This window comes from Haematobia irritans, chromosome 2, assembly GCF_050003625.1.
Source record: "Haematobia irritans isolate KBUSLIRL chromosome 2, ASM5000362v1, whole genome shotgun sequence".
NCBI lineage: Eukaryota > Metazoa > Arthropoda > Insecta > Diptera > Muscidae > Haematobia > Haematobia irritans.
This window is the reverse complement of record NC_134398.1, coordinates 21,693,314-21,713,462: the sequence shown is the minus strand read 5'-3', so window position 1 is coordinate 21,713,462 and position 20,149 is coordinate 21,693,314. Positions and strand designations below refer to the sequence as shown.

At 25.8% G+C, this 20,149-nt stretch overlaps 1 protein-coding gene across 1 annotated transcript in view; it reads right to left on the bottom strand.

Annotated features, from left to right (window-relative positions):
• LOC142223673 (thrombospondin type-1 domain-containing protein 4-like) overlaps positions 1 to 20,149 on the bottom strand; it is an 80,211-nt gene that overhangs the window by 42,544 nt on the left and 17,518 nt on the right. The window lies entirely within an intron of this gene.

Sequence of the window (20,149 nt, the reverse complement as noted above, 5' to 3'; positions counted from 1 at the left end):
TCGACAAAAAATTATGAAGTGACTTGCCTTTAGAAATTGAATAACAAAAATCAATTTTCTTTCGTTTGGAATAAGAAAGGATGCTTTCGTTCGATATACAGGAACAGGCCATAAGTCTATATTTAAATATTAGATTTATGATTTAGCAAATTTTGTAACGGGACCTGTATCGACGAATCAGTTACAGTAAGACACCCAGGACGACATTTTATTTTATATACCTATTATTAATGATATGGTAGATATTGCAGATTTACCCAAATTGCTCATTCGTTACCATTGTTTTGTCCAGATGTTTCTATTAAACAAAGTAACGCTACTTCATTCTATTTCCTTGCACAATTATTTTACTTTTTTCTTCAAGTTGTCATGGTAGACTTCTCTCTTTTTAATGTTTTTACATTATTATTACAGCACTGAGAGTTGTTTTCTATCCAATATTTAATAATTTCTGCGTTTTTATTGTAAAACAATAATTATAATGGGGTACCTTCATTAGCACTTATAAGCAGACAAATTTATGTTTGCAAGAAAGACAACATCTCAACCTTTCTAACGCGGTATAAAACTCTACCAATACGTTCCAATATAGTAAGTACTACTCCATACAACATGGGACATACATTAAATTAAGCAAAGAAGAAATATGCTTTTTGCCACACATTTTTCATAAATAACCAAACAATATTTACAATCGCTGTTAATTTTTACTAAAAGTACATACCTTGACTTAAATTTTACATTTTAAATTAAGTTTATATCTTTAACAACTTTTTTTTACCAGCAAAATCTTTAAAGCACCTTGCTAAACTATGAATTCAAGAAAAAAATCAATAACAAAGAGTTGCCACTTCGTCGGCCTGAAACTACCAAACGGGTTGCCATATTGTTTTACCATTTTGGATTTGTTTTTGGTAATGCGTTGTCAGCTTTTTCGTAGCACCAAATATTTAATTTTCACAAGTTCAAAAATTGATTTTATGCGTGAGATTTCGGTCATTTGGCCCAATGTGCATCGGCACCGCTTGAGTTCTGGGTGTGAATCGAAGGTGTAAATGTTCAGCTGGCATCTGTGGCAAGTAAACCCGATCATTTTGCTGCTCAATTTTAAATGGCTTTTCATTGGAGAAAATCAAATTCGGTAACTGACCAATGTCGTGCAAGCGAAGTAACTCATTGGCTCTTTCGAGTCTAACTTTGATTTTGTGCATCGGTGAGCTCTTCTTGAAATAAGATTTTGACAAAATTTTCTATAGAAACAAAATTTTGACAAAAATTTCTATAGAAACAAAATTTTGACAAAATTTTCTATAGAAATAAAATTTTGATAAAATTTTCTGTAAATAAAATGTTGATAAAATTTTCTTCGGTCTGGCTGAATTTTTTTTTATACCTATAGGTTAGGTTTTGAAGGAAACTATTCTAAAAATTCAAAAAAAATCTATTCATTACTTAATTGGAAGCCACTGTGTGCTAGTAGTTGGTATAAAAATATTATGGCATATCAAGATCATGTTTTTGTATCTTTTGCATGACCATTTTGTGAACAAATAAAATTCAATTATATTTCGCTACGCGTGAGAATAATAGTTTTTTTGAATTGCAATTTTATGAGTTTTCCGTTCGCTTTTGTTTTTGTTTTTTGAAATAAAGGGTGATTCTTTTGAGGTTAGGATTTTCATGCATTAGTATTTGACAGATCACGTGGGATTTCAGACATGGTGTCAAAGAGAAAGATGCTCAGTATGCTTTGACATTTCATCATGAATAGACTTACGATCTGCCACAACGTCGAATTTTCAGTGAATGGGCCCTAGAAAAGTTGGCAGAAAATCCGCTTTTTTATCGACAAATTTTGTTCAGCGATGAGGCTCATTTCTGGTTGAATGGCTACGTAAATAAGCAAAATTGCCGCATTTGGAGTGAAGAGCAACCAGAAGCCGTTCAAGAACTGCCCATGCATCCCGAAAAATGCACTGTTTGGTGTGGTTTGTACGCTGGTGGAATCATTGGACCGTATTTTTTCAAAGATGCTGTTGGACGCAACGTTACGGTGAATGGCGATCGCTATCGTTCGATGCTAACAAACTTTTTGTTGCCAAAAATGGAAGAACTGAACTTGGTTGACATGTGGTTTCAACAAGATGGCGCTACATGCCACACAGCTCGCGATTCTATGGCCATTTTGAGGGAAAACTTCGGAGAACAATTCATCTCAAGAAATGGACCGGTAAGTTGGCCACCAAGATCATGCGATTTGACGCCTTTAGACTATTTTTTGTGGGGCTACGTCAAGTCTAAAGTCTACAGAAATAAGCCAGCAACTATTCCAGCTTTGGAAGACAACATTTCCGAAGAAATTCGGGCTATTCCGGCCGAAATGCTCGAAAAAGTTGCCAAAAATTGGACTTTCCGAATGGACCACCTAAGACGCAGCCGCGGTCAACATTTAAATGAAATTATCTTCAAAAAGTAAATGTCATGGACCAATCTAACGTTTCAAATAAAGAACCGATGAGATTTTGCAAATTTTATGCGTTTTTTTAAAAAAAAAAGTTATCAAGCTCTTAACAAATCACCCTTTATAAACAAACTTTTAAATGAAAATGTCATGATATTCTATTCTTCAAATATTTTTTTTTTCGTTTTATTTTACAAATGGGACTATTCTCGCTTGCTTGGTTTACTTTCAATTGAGGCGTTTAGTAATGTTTGGTTTAGTTTTTTTAGGTCGGAAGAAAAATTCACAAGAAAATGCTGTTTGTCTATATGGCGTTGACACTTTGAATGAATTGTAAATGAGATATGAAATAGAAACATTTTTTTCTGTTATTTTTAAAATAAAAAAAAAAATACTAAACTATGCCTTATAAAATAGAACATAATTTCCTATCCTATCCTACTCACCATAAAAATAGGAACAACTCATATCGCCCCCTGTAAGACTATCCCCAAATGTTTCATAAAATTCCATTTTCGATGATAAATGACCACAGATTAACAATGACGTTGAACAGTTTTCTTAAGAAATTAAACAATATTTTTCAAATTTAAGAAAACTCCCGCACACACAGACATACAAATTGGCAGATGCCATTCAATGACAACGCCTTTAGTTTTTTCATACTAAGGCTTTGAGATTTTGTTTTTACAAATTTCTTTATGAATTCTTCATGTCAAGTGGAATTTATTATATTTTTATTTATTTTCGTCGCCTATAGCAAATGTTAATCTATACTAATTTACCGAAATTTGTATAGAATTTATTTTGGATATTATTAATTTGTGTTATTTAGCATTTTTGACATTTTTAAGAAGATAAAAACAAATACTCTAGAAATTTCAAAGAAACGTTTTATTTATTTTAAGTTGATTTAAAAAATAATTTAAAGGAATTAGAGAGCCTAAATTTTGCCGTTAATAAAAATATTGGGAAACTGACGTGCAAAAAATTATTAGGTTAAGTCGATCGCAAAGAACCAAGTATCATAACAATTAATAAATAAATAAATAAATAAGATTTAAATTGAATTGAATTAAAAAGAAAAATCGATTAAAAATTTATTTGATTAATCTTCGTTGTAGCAATTAATTTTTCAATTAAATGAATGTTTTAATTGATATTAGTCATCACACGCAGAGAAGGCGTATGATCACCCCAAACATGTTTCAAGAGCAAAATGTTATTTTGTTAGGTTGTAGAGGATGACATCAATTTTTGTGTTGAAATTGATTTTTGGACGGTAAATATGGAACATTTTTGTCGCAAACCTGTTGTTTTCTCAGCAAACATATACATGGTCGCCTAAATCAGATACATAAATTTCGAAAAAATAAGATGATTGCGGCAAACATGTTCCATGTTCACGATGCAAAAATGTCTGTTTGCTCATAAAACATGTTTCTAGGTGCATTTATTTCAATTAAAAATTAATTTCGGTATTGGAGACAAAAATATTTTTATTCTTAGTAAGTAAAATCTCTGTATTTTATACAGAAAATCTATTTTTGTGATACCAGCCTGGACTAAACTTATATAGCCTCCTCTATGAATCTGAGGAATCTTTAGAGTCTTTTGGAAAAAAATTGGAATAAGTGAAAGATGGCCAAAAGAAAGATTGGAATCTAAGACAGGTCAGGGGATGGATAGAAATAAAATTCGGATATATGATATCCGACATAATTCCATTTAATGTTTTGATTTTTCACAAAAAAGTGTGTAAAAACCAATAAGTTGTTTATAACCTCCACGATTTTTATACTCGTTTATAAAACGGGTATACCGTTTTTGCCATTCCGTTTGTAACACAACAAATAAGGGTCTTAGACCCCATAAAGTATATATATTCTCGGCAATAGTGAACTTCTCAGTCGATCTAGCTAAGTCCGTCCGACCTGCTATCCGTTTCTTGACAATATATTCTATAGAAATACAAATTTGGCAAAATTTTCTACAGAAATACAATTTTGACAAAATTTGTATAGAAATAAAATTGTGATAAAATTGTCTGTAGAAATAAAATTTTGACAAATTTTTCTACTAAAGGCTGTGGAAAGGTTCATTCGCCCGAACCGAAACATGTACAGTCCAGGCGTGTATAGATTTGTATCTGGCGTTTTCTTTTCAATGGGTCTATTAACCATGTTCCTTAATCTATATCTGTCCATAAAGCTCAAAAAATAATTGTATAATTAGATATAATGCATTTGGACGTCAATTGCCTGATTCGATATCAGGCTAACATGAAATATAATAATAGAGATAAACTTTCGACAAAATTTTCTATAGAAATAAAATTTTGACAACATTTTCTATAGAAATAAAATTTTTACAAAATTTTCTATAGAAATAAAATTTTGGTAAAATTTTCTACAGAAATAAAATTTTGACAACATTTTCTATAGAAATAACATTTTAAAAGAAATAATTTTTGACAAAATTTTGTATAGAAATAAAATTTTGACCAAATTTTCTATAGAAATAAAATTTTTATAGAAATAATTTTTGACAAAATTTACTATAGAAACAAAATTTTTGGAAAAATTATCAATAGAGATAACATTTTGACACAATTTTCTGTATAAATAAAGTTTTGAAAAATTTTTCTATAGAAATAAATTTTTGACAAAATTTGTATAGAAATAAGTTTTTAACAAAAGTGTCTATAGAAATAAAATTTTGACAAAAATTTTCTTTAAAAATTAAATTTTGACAACATTTTCTAAAAAAAAATATATAGAAATAAAATTTTGAAAAAAAATTAATTTTTGGAAGAATTATCAATAGAGATAAAATTTTGAAAAAAAAATTTTATAGAAATAAATTTTTGACAAAATTTTCTATAGAAATAATTTTTTGACAAAAATGTCCATAGAAATAATGTTAAAAAAACTTTAAAAATTAAATTTTGATAAAATTTTTCATAGAAATAAAATTTTGAAAAAATTTTCTATAGAAATAAAATTTTTTCAAAATTTTCAATAGAAATAAAATTGGACAAAATTTTCTATAGAAATAAAATTTTGAAAACTTTTTTAAAGAAAAATGAAACACCCAAATATTAAATTGGACCCCATTTCCAAAACAGCATATTCAAATGTCATCAAATGTCATGGTCTTAATAAATTTAAAAAGGCCGACAATAATCGCCTATAAGTATAATTTTTTTTTTAATAGTCTACATCATTCTGCAAGACAACTATCGACGAAATATAGAGGCGATGTTTTCTTTTGGTAATCTGCAAAACAACATAAATTCTCAACAATTTCTTTAGAACTATGCCGATTTTGAATGTCTCTGGAGAAATTTATAAGACCAGGGTCAAGTTCAACTGTCAATCTTATAATAATATAATAAAACAAAAACTTTATAGTCCTGATTTAAAACAAAAGTTAACAAATAAAAAACCAACAAACAAATCTCCTATCAGTGGAAGCAAATAGTGCTAAGGTCAGGTATAGCCGACTATATAATATCCAAAATCAAAAATATTTTTCAATATAAATATCTGGCTTACGAATTTGTAAAATTCAACTAAAACTTCAGTGAAATTGCACCTTTTCATCATACAAAATTTATGTTTTGTCATCTTCATTGAAGCGTATAACGAGACGACATACGTGGTGATGTTCACCTCTAATCAAATGACACAAATAAAAATTAAACAAAAGTCCACTACAATTAATTTGGTTTCTCCCCCTCTTGTGGTAGCAGGAGGGTATTCCCTTGGTCAATTTATTTTCCAAATAATCGTTGATCGTTCTCCAGTTACATTACACTTGTTCATCGATCATTTTGTTTACTTCATATCAATTTTTGTTTAACTGTTAACTGATTTTTTCATAACTAATTAAATTTGTTTTTTTTTCATAATTTTTTTCTCGAGATTTCAGATGATATTTTTTATTTTGATTTAAAAGAAATTCGTAATAATTTTTCTTTTTTGGTTCACGTAACAATTACTGATTTCAAACTGCCAGTGAACTGCAAGTTTAAATGCCTTGTGGAATAATTAAATCAATGTTTTGGTGAGATCAAATCACACATAATATTGGGATCACAATTACAGAGATGACTTGAGAGAAATATTGAAGTCATTTGAATTGGAGCGTGTGAATTATTTTGTTAGTAATATAACATGGAAATACATCTTCGAAATATATAATAAAATTAAAAACAACATAGATTTTACTAATGGTCTTCAGAAAAAATTTAGGATAATGGGACAATAAGAACTTTACGGGAAATTGGTACAACCAAAGAAAAAATACTTTCCTCCGGAACGAAATTTTGCAAGGAGGTACATAGATCTTCTATAGAAATAAAATGTTGACAAAATTTTCTAGAGAAATAAAATTTTGTGTAGAAATAAAGTTTTGACAAAATTGTCTATATCAATAAAATTTCGTGTAAAAATAAAAATTTTACAAAATGTTCTATAGAAATAAAATTTTCACAAAAATTATTGTAGAAATAAAATTTTAACAAAAATTTGTATAGAAATAAAATCTTAACAACATTTTCTACAGCAATTAAATTTTGAAAAAAATTTCTATAGCCATAAACTTTTGACAAAATTTTCTTAGCGATAAAATTTTGACAAAGTTTTCTATACAAATAAAATTTTGACAAAATTTTCTATAGAAATAATATTTCGAAAAAAATTTCTATAGAAATAAAATTTTGACAAAATTCTTTTAGAAATAAAATTTTAACAAAATTTTGTATAGAAATAAAATTTTAACAAGATTTTCTATAAAAATAAAATTTTGACAAATTCTTCTATAAAAAAAATTTTTTGCAACATTTTCTATAGCAATAAAATTTTGACAAATTTTTCTATAGAAATAATATTTTTACAAAATTTTGTATAAAAATAAAATGTTGACAAAATTGTCTATAGCAATAAAATTTTGACAAACAATTTTGTAGAAATAAAATTTTAACAAAAATTTGTATAGAAATAAAATCTTAACAAAATTTTCTATAGCCATAAAATACTATCAAAATTTTCTATAGCAATAAAATTTTAACAAAATTTTTTATAGAAATAAAATTTCTATAAAAATAAAATTTTGTCACAATTTTCTATAGAAATAAAATTTTGACAAATTTTTCTATAGAAATAATATTTTTACAAAAATTTCTATAAAAACAAAATTTTGACAAAATTTTCTATAGTAATAAAATTTTGACAAAAATTTTTGTATAAATAAAATTTTAACAAAAATTTGTATAGAAATAAAATTTTAACAAAATTTTCTAGAGCAATAAAATTATACCAAAAATTTCTATAGAAATAAAATGTTAACAAAATTTTCTATAGAAATAAAGTTTTGACAAAATCTTCTATAAAAATAAAATTTTGTCAAAATTTTCTATAGAAATAAAATTTTGACAAAATTTTGTATAGAAATAAAATCTTAACAAAATTTTATATGGCAATAAAATTTTGACAAAATTTTCTATATCAATAAAATTTTGTCAAACATTTCTATAGAAATAAAATTTTGACAAAATTTTGTATAGAAATAAAATTTTAACAAAATTTTCTATAGAAATAATATTTTGACAAAATTTTCTATAGAGATAAAATTTTTGCAAAATTTTCTATAAAAATAAAATTTTGTCAAAATTTTCTATAGAAATAAAATTTTGACAAATTCTTCTATAAAAATAAAATTTTGCAAAATTATCTATAGCAATAAAATTTTGACAAAAAATTTTTGTAGACATAAAATTTTAACAAAAATTTGTACAGAAATAAAATCTTAACAAAATTTTCTATAGCAATAAAATTTTGGCAAGATTTTCTATGGCAATAAAATTTTGACAAAATTTTCTATAGAAATAAAATTTTGACAAAATTTTCTATAGAAATAAAATGTTGAGAAAAATTTTTGTACAAATAAAATTTTGACAAAATTTTCTATAGAAATAAAATCTTAACAAAATTTTCTATAGCAATAAAATTTTGACAAAGTTTTCTATACAAATAAAATGTTAACAAAATTTTCTATAGAAATAAAATTTTGACAAAATTTTCTGTAGAAGTAAAATTTTGACAAAATCTTCTATAAAAATAAAATTTTGCCAAATTGTCTATAGAAATAAAATTTTGACAAATTTTTCTATAGAAATAATATTTTTACAAAAATTTCTATACAAATAAAATTTTCACAAAATTGTCTATAGCAATAAAATTTTGACAAAAATTTTTGTAGAAATAAAATTTTAACAAAAATTTGTATAGAAATAAAATCTTAACCAAATTTTCTATAGCAATAAAATTTTTACAAAATTTTCTATAGAAATAAAAATTTTGAAGAAATTTTCTCGAGAAATAAAATTTTGACAAAATGTTCTATAGAAATAATATTTTGAAAAAATTTTCTATAGAAATAATATTTTTACAAAATTTTGTATACAAATAAAATGTTGACAAAATTGTCTATAGCAATAAAATTTTGACAAAATTTTTATATAAATAAAAGTTTAACAAAAATTTGTATAGAAACAAAATCTTAACAAAATTTTCTGTAGCAATAAAATTTTGACAAAATTTTCTATAGAAATTTTGCAAAATTTTCTATAGCAATAAAATTTTGACAAATTTTTCTATAGAAATAATATTTTTACAAAATTTTGTATAAAAATAAAATGTTGACAAAATTGTCCATAGCAATAAAATTTTGACAAAAAATTTTGTAGAAATAAAATTTTAACAAAAATTTGTATAGAAATAAAATCTTAACAAAATTTTCTATAGCCGGGAGCCACCGTGGTGCAATGGTTAGCATGCCCGCCTTGCATACACAAAGTCGTGGGTTCGATTCCTGCTACGACCGAACACCAAAAAGTTTTTCAGCGGTGGATTATACCACCTCAGTAATGCTGGAGACATTTCTGAGGGTTTCAAAGCTTCTATAAGTGGTTTCACTGGAATGTGGAACGCCGTTCGGACTCGGCTATAAAAAGGAGGTCCCTTGTCATTGAGCTTAACATGGAATCGGGCAGCACTCAGTGATAAGAGAGAAGTTCACCACTGTGGTATCACAATGGACTGAATAGTCTAAGTGAGCCTGATACATCGGGCTGCCACATAACCTAACCTAACCTAATCTTCTATAGCCATAAAATTTTATCAAAATTTTCTATAGAAATAAAATTTTAACAAAATTTTCTATAGAAATAAAATTTCTATAAAAATTTTCTATAGAAATAAAATTTCTATAAAAATAAAATTTTGTCAAAATTTTCTATAGAAATAAAATTTTAACAAATTTTTCTATTGAAATAATATTTTTACAAAAATTTCTATAAAAACAGAATTTTGACAAAATTGTCTATAGCAATAAAATTTTGACAAAAATTTTTGTATAAATAAAATTTTAACAAAAATTTGTATAGAAATAAAATCTTAACAAAATTTTCTATAGGAACAAAATTTTCTATAGCAATAAAATTTTATCAAAAATTTCTATAGAAAGAAAATGTTAACAAAATTTCCTATAAAAATAAAATTTTGACAAAATCTTCTATAAAAATAAAATTTTGTCAACATTTTCTATAGAAATAAAATTTTGACAAAATTTTCTATAGAAATAAATTTTTAACAAAAATTTGTATAGAAATAAAATCTTAACAAAATTTTCTATAGCAACAAAATTTTCTATAGCAATAAAATTTTATCAAAATTTTCTATACAAATAAAATTTTAACAAAATTTTCTATAGAAATAAAATTTTGCAAAAATTTTCAATAGAAATAAAATTTTGACAAAATCTTCTATAAAGTAAAATTTTGTCAAAATTTTCTATAACAATAAAATTTTGTCAAAATTTTCTATAGAAATAAAATTTGGACAAATTTTTCTATAGAAATAATATTTTTAAAAAAATTTCTATAGCAATAAAATTTTGACAAAATTTTCTATAGAAATAAAATTTTGACAAATTTTTCTTTAGCAAATATAATTTTGGCAAAATTTTCTTTAGCAAATATAATTTTGAAAAAAAATTTTCGATAGAAATAAAATTTTGACAAATTTTTCTATAGAAATAAAATTTTTACAAATTTTTCTATAAAAATAAAATTTTGACAAAATTTTCTTTAGAATTAAAATGTTGACAAAATTTTCTTTAGAATTAAAATTTCAAAAGACGGACGGACATCGCTAGATCGACTCAGAATTTCACCACTACCCAGAGTATATATACTTTATGGGGTATGAGTACAATATTTTGATGTATTACAAACGGAATGGAGTGTGCAAAAACAATTTAAACATAAAATAATTTTTCTTGACCAAGTAAATCCAGCAAAATATGTTACCACTTATGATACCTCGCTAATCCAGTCTAAGAATCTTTAACACATTCTTTGTCATGGTTAAATACCTGTCAATTGATGCGATCCATCCGTCTGACAAATCTCATTCAGAAGGTAAATTAATATCGTACATTAATGCCAGCTTATCCCTCTTTAATGTCACAACAATTTGCTAGAATAGTCAGTTGTTTGCTAACACCATGTGCTGTCCATGATTCGATGATGGGAAGATATAAAGCTCCATAAAACGGTTTCAAGTCTAGAACCTGCCTTAGCAGTTTTCTTACCAGCTAGATAAATAATTCAAGAGATTTAGTTTAATGACATTCATTACAGGAGACACGCACAAGTTGATGCTTGAAATAGTATTTATTATTTGGTGGAAATTCTCGGAAAAGAAAAATTTAAATTTTTTAATGAAATTGAAATTTATGATATGGAAAAACTAAAACCGCAATGAACAAAGTGTTAATGAGTTAATTTCGAGTGGGATGGATAAAAGGATCATAAACTGAAAACTTTTGATACAACATTTTTATATTTATAAAATATTTGGAATTCCAATACTACGCTCCTTAGTTTCTTCAAATGCCCAATAGTATGAATGACACATTTTTAGCGTGGACCGTTAAGTAGAACTTGTGTTTGTAGAAATAATTATCAAGCACTTATTGATTTGAATGGATTTTTTTTAATGAAAATCAAATTTGAATATTTTTTTTAAGATTTCATTTGTTTTATTAATTATTTTAAATACAAATTATATCTCAATTAAACTATTCTGTGTTTTATTTTGTTTGGGTAATAGGAATTTTACAACATTATGTTATGTAGAATTCTACCAAAACTGGTAGATTTTGTAATGTTTGGTAGATTGGTAGAATTCATGATGTTTTTTGGTAGAATTTGCCAAATATTCCTCTCCAACTAAGGGGTACTTCAATTTTCTGTAGAAAATAAAATTTTCTATGCAAAACAAGTAAGGAAAGTCTAAAGTTGGGCGGGGCCGACTATATTATACCCTGCACCACTTTGTGATCTACATTTTCGATACCATCTGAAATCCTTCAAATTTGTTGGGTGCTATATAAAGGTTTATGTTCCCATATGCATACATTTAAATCTGAACCGAAAATATATTTAAGGCTTCTTAGTGGACAATATATTTAAGACTTCTTACAAAATCTATTGACTTAAAATTGAAGGCATTAACCCCCTGGGGTGGAACACGATGTTAGTAAAAAAAAAAACAAGTATATACGGCCGTAAGTTCGGTTAGGCCGAATCTTATGTACGCTCCACCATGGATTGCGTAGGAACTTCTTCTATACACTGCACTCCACAATCGAATTACTTGAGTTGCGGTAACGCTTGCCGATGGCAAGGTATCTTAAAACCTCCTAACACCGTCTTCTAATTTGTAAGTAAGTATATATATATTAAATCAAACACGACCGATTAAATACGTCTATAAATCAGTGTGACAAAATTTTCTATAGAAATAAAATTTTGACAAAATTCTCTATAGAAATAAAATTTTGACAAAATTTTCCATAGAAATAAAATTTTGACAAAATTTTCTATAGAAAAAAAATTTTAACAAAATTTTCTATAGAAATAAAATTTTCACAAAATTTTTTATAAAATAAAATTTTGACAAAATTTTCTATAAAAATAAAATTTTGACAAAATTTTCTATAGAAATAAAATTTTCCTAGATTATTTTTGGCTCCAGTGGCAACCATGATTATGAACCGATATGGACCAATTGTTGTGTGATTGGGGATCGGCTATATATAACTATAGACTGATATGGACCAATTTTGGTGTGGTTGTTAGCGGCCCTATACTAACACCACGTTCCAAATTTGAACCGGATCGGATGAATTTTGCTCCTCCAAGTGGCTCCGGAGGTTAAATCTGGAGAACGGTTTATATGGGGACTATATATAATTATGGACCGATATAGACCAGTTCTGGCACGGTTGTTAGAGACCATATACTAACACCATGTTCCAAATTTCAACCGGATCGGATGAAATTTGCTTCTCTTAGAGGCTCCACAAGCCAAATCTGGGAATCGGTTTATATGGGGGCTATATATAGTTGTGAACCGATGTGGACCAATTGTTGCATGTATATAAAAAACCATATACTAACACCACGTTCCAAATTTGAACCGGATCGGATGAATTTTGCTCCTCCAAGAGGCTCCGGAGGTTAAATCTGGAGAACGGTTTATATGGGGGCTATATATAATTATGGACCGATATGGACCAATTTTAGCATGGTTTTTAGAGACCATATACCAACACCATGTTTCAAATTTCAGCCGGTTCGGATCCAAATCTGAGGGTCCGCTTATATGGGGTCTATACGTAAAAGTGGACCGATATGGCCCATTTGTAATACCATCCGACCTACATCAATAACAACTACTTGTGCCAAGTTTCAAGTCGATAGCTTATTTCGTTCGGAAGTTAGCGTGATTTCAACAGACTGACGAACGGACGTGGCCAGATCGGCTCAGAATTTCACCACGACCCAGAATATATATATATACTTTATGGGGTCATAGATCACTATTACGATGTGTTACAAACGGAATGACATAGTTAATATACCCCCATCCAATGGTTGAGGTTTTTAAAAACCGGTTTGAAATTATTGCTCAACATTTCGCTCGCTTACGAGCAACACGTGGCCAAAACAAGCTCGTTTGGTATTGAATCACCCCAAAAGGTGAGAAATGGAGTCTGTATCGCAATATGAAAAAGAAAGGAGTGAGTTGCCTCAGGAGTCATCTTGTTCTGCGACAATGGACCATGTTGCTCAAGGCGTCAACATTTCAACAAATTTGGGTGATAAATTTGTCTTCTATACCCTCAAGAAGTTATATTGGGAGGCTGGGGCATATACCCCAATATTAAATATTACAAAAAGGCAATATTAAAAACCACCAGAATCGCCTATAAAAAGGACATTTCCAATTTCAGGCAAATTATATTTAAAATCTCGATGTCTAGAAGAAGTCAAATCGGAAGATACCACATAAATAAATTACACGTTTAATTCAATAAATTAATATTTTAATTGGATCAATTTATTTTTGAATGGACGTCGGTGGTTGATACTATAATTTCCATGATTGAAGAAATTTCAATTAATAAATTAAATTTAAAAAAAAATGGTGTGGCTGCCAAATTTAATTTTTTGGCAAGTTACAGAATTACCTGATTGTTTTTTTAATAATTTTTTTATTTAATTGTAAAGAACCATTAGTAGCAAAATTTTGCTCTAATAATTTATTTTTTTTTTCTTACAAATTCTTATTATTTTCACTTTCAATTTCAATTTTCAATCAAGAGCCTTTTCTTATATTTTTTGATTTGTTTTTAATTTATCGTATATTTAATGAATCGTGAAATTTTTTTGTTTTATTAATTTCTCTTTGCACTTCTTAGATATGTTTTGGTTTTGTTTTACACTTCCAGGTATGTCATTAAGACAAAAAGAAATTTCTAATCGTTTTTCAAAAAAAAATCCAATTTTGTTCCGAATTGTCGCCAAAATAGCCAAGACACTAACAACGGTGTTGTTCAAACGTTGACAAATCGCGTACGAATGAATGGCCAACAAATTATAACACAAAAATTTATGATTACTACCAACCAAAGGCAACAAAACATCCATCCACCATCCATCCCATTCATATATCCATCTTTTCAACTATCTAACGCACTATCCAATATCATCGACAGTGTACTCATTACTCACTAGAGATGTTAGAGACTATGGTGCTCGAGAAAAACCAGAGCACAGAGTAAGCACCCAAACAAACAAAACAAAAAATCAAATATCTTGGACAATTCGACATAATGCCCCTCATTTTGGCCAAAATGAAAGAAAACATTTTTTTTTTTTTGGTTACAAATTTTAAATCTCCCCCACCCCACCCATGTGTACGACTATCCTCCGATTCCATCCCACCCATGGCTAAATGATGTCTTCTTCATTTTTTCTACTCAGAGGCTATTCGTTTGTGATCTGTAATTTTTTTTTCTTACATGTGGCACTGTTTGAGCGATTATAGAGCCAATATAATAAAGAGAAAAGACCGAATATGCCATGGGGTATTGTCAAATGTATCAGAGGGACAGTGGTGGGGATAAGAGACCTGTCAACCAGCTTGCTAAATGGATTTTTTGTCCATTGGCCTATCGATCGATTCCCATGCCCATTTGATGCCAATACATTTTGTATTTAAATCAAAGAAAAACATTTCTATATCAATAAAAGTACCAGATGCCCAATAAGAGAATCTGGAACTTTGTTTAAGTTGCTACTACACGCCAAAAAAATATATTCCTACCAACGGACATTTTTGACCAACATTTTCTCTATAAAAAAAATTGTATAAGATTTCTCTTTCTTTAGAAACTGTTGTCAAATTTTCTAATTCTATAGAAGATTTTGTCAAAATTTTATTTTTATAGAAACTTTTCACAAAATTTTATTTTTAAAAGAAAATTTGTAAAAATTTTATTTCTTTAGAAATTTTTGTCAAAATTTTATTTCTATAGAAAATTTTGTTAACATATTATTTTTATAGAAAATTTTTTCAAAATGTTTTTTCTATAGACAATTTTGTCAAAATGTTATTTCTATAGAAAATTTTGTCAAAATTTTATTTCTATAGATAATTTCCTCAAAATTGCATTTCTATAGAAAATTTTTTCAAAATTTTATTTCTATAGAAAATTTTGTCAAAATTTTATTTCTATAGAAAATTTTGTCAAAATTGTATTTCTATAGAAAATTTTGAAAAAAAATTTATTTCTATAGAAAATTTTGTCAAAATTTTTTCGTCTATAGACAATTTTGTCAACATTTTTTGGTCTATAGACAATTTTGTCAACATTTTTTTGTCTATAGACAATTTTGTCACAATTTTATTTTTATAGAAATTTTTCACAAAATTTTATTTCTAATAAAAAATTGTAAAAATTTTATATCTTTGGAAAATTTTGTCAAAATTTTATTTCTATAGTAAATTTTGTTAACATTTTATTTAAATAGAAAACTTTGTCAAAATGTTTTCTCTATAGACAATTTTGTCAAAATATTATTTCTATAGAAAATTTTGTCAAATTTTTATTTCTATAGACAATTTTGTCAACATTTTTTTGTCTATAGACAATTTTGTCAAAATTTTATTTTTATAGAAATTTTTCACAAAATTTTAATTTTAAAAAATATTTGTAAAAATTTTATTTCTTTAGAAAATTTTGTCAAAATTTTATTTCCATAGTAAATTTTGTTAACATTTTATTTTTATAGAAAATTTTGTCAAAATGTTTTTTCTATAGACAATTTTGTCAAAATATTATTTCCATAGAAAATTTTGTGAAAATTTTATTTCTACAGATAGTTTCCTCAAAATTTTATTTCTAAAGAAATTTTTTTCAAAATTTTATTTTTATAGAAAATTTTGTCAAAATTTTATTTCTATAGACAATTTTGTCAACATTTTTTTGTCTACAGACAATTTTGTCAAAAATTTATGTTTATAGAAATTTTTCACAAAATTTTATTTCTAAAAAAAAGTTGTAAAAATTTTATTTCTTTAGAAAATGTTGTCAAAATTTTATTTCTATAGTAAATTTTGTTAACATTTTTTTTATATAGAAAACTTTGTCAAAATGTTTTTTCTATAGACAATTTTGTCAAAATATTATTTCTATAGAAAATTTTGTCAAATTTTTATTTCTATAGACAATTTTGTCAACATTTTTTTGTCTATAGACAATTTTGTCAAAATTTTATTTTTATAGAAATTTTTCACAAAATTTTAATTTTTAAAAAAATTTGTAAAAATTTTATTTCTATGGAAAATTTTGTCAAAATTTTATTTCTATAGTAAATTTTGTTAACATTTTATTTTTATAGAAAATTTTGTCAAAATGTTTTTTCTATAGACAATTTTGTCAAAATATTATTTCTATAGAAAATTTTGTCAAATTTTTATTTCTATAGACAATTTTGTCAACATTTTTTTGTCTATAGACAATTTTGTCAAAATTTTATTTTTATAGAAATTTTTCACAAAATTTTAATTTTTAAAAAAATTTGTAAAAATTTTATTTCTTTAGAAAATTTTGTCAAATTTTTATTTCTATAGTAAATTTTGTTAACATTTTATTTTTATAGAAAATTTTGTCAAAATGTTTTTTCTATAGACAATTTTGTCAAAATATTATTTCTATAGAAAATTTTGTCAAATTTTTATTTCTATAGACAATTTTGTCAACATTTTTTTGTCTATAGACAATTTTGTCAAAATTTTATGCCCATAGAAAATTTTGTAAAAATTTTATTTCTATACAAAATTTTCCTAAAATTTTTTTCTATGGAAAATTTTGTCAAAATTTTATTTCTATAGAAAATTTTGTCACCACTTTTTGGTCTATAGACAATTTTGTCAATATTTTTTTATTTATAGACAATTTTGTCAAAATTTTATTTTTATAGAAATTTTTCACAAAATTTTATTTCTAAAAAAAATTTTAAAAATTTTATTTCTTTAGAAAATTTTGTCAAATTTTATTTCTATAGTAAATTTTGTTAACATTTTATTTATATAGAAAATTTTGTCAAACTAATTTTTCTATAGACAATTTTGTCAAAATATTATTTCTATAGAAAATTTAGTCAAATTTTAATTTCTATAGATAATTTCCTCAAAGTTTTATTTCTAATGAAAATTTGGTCAAAATTGTATTTTTATAGAAAATTTTGTCAAAATTTTATTTCTATAGACAATTCTGTCAATATTTTTTGTCTATAGACAATTTTATCAAAATTTTATTCCCATAGAAAATTTTGTAAAAATTTTATTTCTATAGAAATTTTTCCTAAAATTTTATTTCTATGGAAAATTTTGTCAAAATTTTATTTCTATAGAAAATTTTGTCAACATTTTTGGTCTATAGACAATTTTGTCAACTTTTTTTTGTCTATAGACAATTTTGTCAAAATGTTATTTCCATAGAAAATTTTGTCAATATTTTATTTCCAAAGACAATTTTGTAAAAATTTTATTTCTATAGAAAATTTTCTTAAATTTTTTTTTCTACGGAAAATTTTGTCAACATTTTATTTCTATAAAAAATTTTGTCAAGTTTTTTTTTTGTATAGAAATTTTTCTTAAAATTTTATTTCTATGAAGAATTTTGTCTATAGACAATTTTGTGAAAATGTTATTTCCGTAGAAAATTTTGTCAAAATTTTGCCAATTTTTTTCTATAGAAAATTTTCTTAAAATTTTATTTCTATGGAGAATTTTGTCAACATTTTATTTCTATAGACAATTTTGTCATTTTTTTTTTGAAAAAATTTTGCCAAAATTCTATTTCTATAGAAAATTTTGTCAACATTTTTTGGTCTACAAACAATTTTGTCAACATTTTTTGTCTATAGACAATTTTGTTAAAATGTTATTTCCATAGAAAATTTTATCAAGATTTTATTTCCAAAGAAAATTTTGTAAAAATTTCATTTCTATAGAAAATTTTCTTACAATTTTATTTCTATAGAAAATTTTGTCAACATTTTATTTCTATAGAAAATTTTGTCAATTTTTTTTTATAGAAAATTTTATTTCTGTGGAGAATTTTGTCAACATTTTATTTCTATAGACAATTTTGAAAATTTTTTTTCTATAGCAAATTTTGTCAAAATTTTATTTCTATAGAAAATTCTGGCAAAATTTTATTTTTATAGATTTTTTTTTTTTAACTTTATTTCTATGGATAATTTTGTCAACATTTTATTTTTATAGACAATTTTGTCTTTTTTGAAATAATTTTGTCATTGTCACATTTTGTTGTCTATAGACAATTTTGTAGAAATGTTATATTATTTTGTCAAAATTTTATTTCCATAGAAAATTTTGTAAAAAATTTATTTCTATAGAAAATTTTCTTAAAATGTTATCTCTGTGGAAAATGTTGTCAAATTTTATTTCTATAGAAAATTTTGTCAAAATTTTATTTCACATAACACATTTAAAGAAACTTAGTTTACAGAAAACAATCAACTTTAGTTACAAAAGTAAAATATATTACATGTTTCCTTCTCTGGTTGATCGATCGTTTTAGTCGGAAATCGAAATTTCGATGTGTTGTAAACTGATATGGGTATGAATGAAATGTCAAATTATTCAAAATATTTTTTTCTCTGTACACAATGAATACCAAAATCTGTATTGAAAATATAAAAATATAAATAACATCACAAAATGTTACAATTACGCTATTAAATGCAGACATTCTAAACAAATACAATGCAATGACAAATGCATTACTCAGAGTATGGAAAAGATAATCTCATTTTCTAGGCAAAGATATTCCCGTCACCACCTACCTCAAAATGTCCCCTTTATTCAGCCATTCCCTCAACACTTTTCCAGAAACCAAATCAATATAACCCTCTACAATTTAAACATAAACAATTCCTCACCCCTCCCTTAGCCATGATAACCTTTTAATTGCCCCATTATATGTAAGCCCTCTGCGACTGTGTTTTTGTGGCTAATAAAAATAAATCATATTTTTCATCGATCACTTCAAATTTAAATATCGGCCTTTAAATGTTTGGGGGTTTTCAAAATATTTTTATTTGCCACCAACAAACGCTGTCCTCTTTTGCTGACATTGACATTATCAAGGGCCCAAGGCTAAAGTGTGTTAGGATATTGAGCACTGAGCACTTAATAAGATAACTTAAGTAAATGCCAAATGCCATTCATTGAGAAATCTATAGCAACCACTTACATATATGTGAACCATAGATGTCTTTGGATAGCTGTTGATTTTAGAGCGTGCCATAAAATTTAAAGCGGCACTTAAAAGGTTCTCAACCGAAGAGGGTTACAATATCTCTTGTAATCCCTATAAAAAATACAGCGATTGAAAACACCAGCTAAATTGATATATATTGGAAATTTATGATATTTTTAAAGGGCCAGATATAACAAAAAAAAAATATTTTTCCCACAAATATTTTTTCTAAAAAGCTCTTTTTGTAAAATTCTTTATTAAGTCTTATTATGTTTGCCTTTTTTAATTTTTGTGAGGTAAAATACTCTCTGGAGGAATGAATATCTCATTGATTGCTGTATATTTCACCATGATATGCGTACACAGAAAAAAAAATATTTTATGATTTAAATCTCGAAATTAATTGATTAAATTTTAATTGAAATTTCTTCAATCATGAAATTGATAATATCAATCACCAAGGCCAATCAAATGATC